Here is a 4,081-nt window from a genome sequence, read left to right as displayed (position 1 = left end):
TAAATCACCACTGGCACTATGATTATGGTACTGACTGCAATGATGTAGACTCCTTTGGGGTCAGCATATTATTATCTTGTGTAATGATCCAGCTCTCCCATCCCTTTTTCCGCTATCCAAACTACTATGTAATAATACAGTTTGACATCCTTGGTGTGAACTCATCCTCAATGTGCTATGCCTCCTCCTAGTCTCACTAGCACTTAAAAACAAAATGGTACTACTTGGCCCCAACAGGACTCTCAGTTCAAATGATAACCAGGGCCTGAAATTCCATAAATGTACCTTTTTATAAAATGCTTAAATAGATCTATGTTTTTCAAAGTGTTGACCACAGAACCCTGGTGGTTCCTGAGACCTTTCGTGGGGGCCTACAAAATAAAAACTATTTTCATATTAATACAAAGATATTATTTTTCCTTTTCTCCTATGTTGAAATTTGCATTGATGGTGCAAAAGCAAATGTGGATAAAACTGCTGGTGCTTGAGTGTGAACGAGGCAGTGTCATCAGCTGTAATAGGAGTCATGGACCGTGTTTCTCACCACCACACACTTGCAGACAAAAAATAGCCAGTTTGGCTTAAGAATGTCTTTGATGAAGCAGAGAAAATTATTCAGTGTATTAAATATTGAACCTTGAGTGCATGCCTTTTTAATATTCTGGTTCTGTGTGACAAAGTGGGGAAATGCATAAAGCAGTTCTGCTGCAAGCTTAAGTATGAGGGTCGCCTGGAGGACAAGGACTCATGTGATAGATTGCATTGTGAGCTAAACGAGCCCCTTTTTTCATGGAATATTATTCTTACTTCAAAGACAGACAAAGGGGAGTTATCCAGATTTGGGCATTTGGCAGACACAGTTTTGAAAATGAATGAAATGAGCTTACCACTTCAAGGAAAAATGACTGACAATAATTGTTGCCAATTATAAAATTCAAGCTTTCAAGTGCAATTTAGAATTTTGGAGAACTTGTATTTGCCTCTACGAGGTTGACAGTTTCTCAATACATTGTGATTGTTTGTAATATTAATATAAGGATGTTGTTTTTTATATTGTATACTAAGATGTGTCAACATTTGGAAGCTCTACATAATAACTCAATGCATCAATATTTTCAAAACGACCAATGAATGATGTTTCAGAATCATGCAGAAGCAAAAGGTCCATTTAAAGTACAAGGCTGACATGCGGAGTTTGATGTAACAGTAAGAAAAGTTCATTGATATGATTTCAGATTCCTCATTGCAACTAACCTTTAAGAAGTGAGCACATGTTGAGCTTTGGTGCACGGTCCAAGAAGAACAGTCACAATCACTTTTAAAGACTATGTAAGCACCCCTCTTCTTTCCAACTACAGAGCTGTGTGAAGCCAGGTTTGCTTTAAAAACAAACACAAAAACTTGTAAAAACAGCTTTACTGAGATATCATTGACATATAAAAAGTGTATATATTTAAGGTATACAACTTCATGTTTTGATATATATTCATTGTGAAAAAGTCTTCACAATCAATCTAATTAACATATCATCACCTCACATAGTTACCATTGTATGAGTGCGTGCGTGCGTGCGTGCGTGTGTGTGTGTGTGTGTGTGTCTGCGGTGAGAAGCAGTTTTCTTCATATGCCTCCACCAAAACAACATATCACAATAGATTGATTGCAGAAACAGATAGGAGAATCCAGCTGTCTTCTATTAAATCAAATATCAAAAATATTTCCAGAGCCGAAGCCGGTTTGGCTCAGTGGATGGAGCGTCAGCCTTCGGACTGAAGGGTCCCAGGTTCGATTCCGGTCAAGGGCATGTACCTGGGTTGCGGGCACATCCCCAGTGGGAGGTGTGCGGGATGCAGCTGATTGATGTTTCTCTCTCATCGATGTTTCTGACTCTCTGTCTCTCTCCCTTCTTCTCTGTAAAAAAAAATCAATAAAATATATTAAAAAAAAATATTTCCAGAAATATAAAACAATGCTACTTTTTTCATTAATTTTATTTGTTTTGGAAAATGTTATTTTCCATAAAAATGCATTATTAATACCTAATGGGTTTGTTGTTATTTTTAAATGATTTAATTAATAAATATTTCAAAAATTTTTTCAGATTTTCCAATAAGGTAATTATAGATAGATGTAGCCCATATGTACCAGTTATCAGTTTACTGATTATTAGTCCTTCAATGCCAGCTCTGCAAAAATGGAGCGGGGACCTTTAAATATGCTTGTTTATTGCCAGCTGGCGCAATGTTAAGCTTTGTCAGTAGAGGGTGCTAGAGAGACACTGAGCAGGAAGCGGTTTCCTTTCTGGTCCAGTGTGCTCTCTTGCAGGCTCCTGCAGCCTGGGCTTCTATAGTTCCTACTTCTGTGACATTGTGACTAAACTTCCTTTTTGGTCCCTGAACCATCTCCTATGCCATTGAAACCTATGAATGTAAAATAGCATAATACCATTCGTAGGTAATGCAACTGTTTAAATGCAAAAACTGGAACATGAGAGTGATTGCCATTCTGTGATACAATCAATTAAAAGAACTAATAGTTTTCCAAACCATCAATGCCTCAGGACTTTAGTCAGCTCGGCTAATAGAAATGAGGACGCTGAGCCATCTCTCCTTCCCTCTGTGAGAAGCTGCAGGCTGCTGTCATGGTACCCAGTCTCCTCCTTAGGGAACTCAGTGCCCTGCCCAGAGTGCCAGAACTCCTAGTGGGTCCTGGAATCCTCACCTTCTCTGCCACTGGGTGTAGGGAGGTTTGGAGATGATAAAAAAGCTAACTTTTTTTTGTATTCATAAACTTGTGAGTTTCCGTTCTCTAGGTAAAGACCTATTCCTGTAGAGCAGCGGTCCTCAAACTTTTTAAACAGGGGGCCAGTTCACTGTCCCTCAGACATTCCACACATGCGCACTGCGGCCCGGGACGAGTCGGCTGCTAAGCAGGACAGGCAGCGGCAGCAAAAGCACCCGCGGGCCGGATAAATGTTTTCGGCGGGCTGCATGTGGCCCGCGGGCCATAGTTTGAGGACGCCTGCTGCAATTAAAATAACAGACAGCAAGAACCAAAGTGGGGCCAAGTCGGCTGGGGTGATATGGGCTCTGACCGTGCAGAGGAAGCGGAGTACAACCCATGAGTTATAACAACCACAGACTCTAGAAGTGGGCGCCAGGGCAACATCCAGGACCTCCTCCCAGTCCCCAGCCCAAGGAGCACTCAGGCCGGCTCCTCTGCGCTGAAGTCAGCGATTCCAGAGGACATGGCATGAATCCAGTGGCCCCCTCTCCCTCAGCTGCTATGCCCTGGACATTTTTACCTAATGAAACCAAGCATTGTTTTTAAAAGACTAAATTATTTGATGCAATTAAGAATTATTGGGGTAATTTGTAATGTTTCTTGCCTCTATCACCCAATGAATAGTGACTGGAAAAAGATCAGATCAATTATTAGGGGTGAAAAATAGAATTATATATTTCTTTGAACATCTGAAGGTAATATAAGTAACTCTGAGATCCTGCTCCCTGGGTATACTTTGTTATTTCCCCTAAATAATACCCACTCTGTGAACAAGACTCTTGCCTCCCCCTATACCAGATATCCAATACTCTATAATACTTATTAAATTGAATTTACTGGACCTCAATATTGTATTCTATAGTGGGAATTGGCAACCTTTTTTTGTACAGGGTCAGATCGTAAACACTTTGAGCTTCACAGGCCACTATGATCTCTGTAGCAGCTACTAAACTCTGCTGTTGTTGTGTAAAAACAGTCGTGAACAATATGTAAGCATAATTGTGCTCCAATAAAACTTTATTTACAAAAACAAGCAGTGAGCCGGTTTGGCTATTGGGCTATAGTTTGCTAAGTCTTCCCATGCTGTTGCCAATTACTATCTCTGGAGACAAATGGCCTCTCCTTTTTTTACCTTACAGGCAAACTCTAATCCAGAACCACAAAGAAAGGAATTCTGGGAAATGCAGTTCTTGGTTTCTCCTCTTCAAGAGGGTAACAGTGATGCATAGTTGGCCACAGATAATCCAGGCTACCAATGTTTCTGAATTACAGAATATTCACAGGCCAAGATGCCAGA

This window comes from Myotis myotis, unplaced genomic scaffold (genome assembly GCF_014108235.1).
Source record: "Myotis myotis isolate mMyoMyo1 unplaced genomic scaffold, mMyoMyo1.p scaffold_m19_p_1, whole genome shotgun sequence".
Classification (NCBI taxonomy): domain Eukaryota; kingdom Metazoa; phylum Chordata; class Mammalia; order Chiroptera; family Vespertilionidae; genus Myotis; species Myotis myotis.
Note: the sequence above shows the minus strand (reverse complement) of the source record.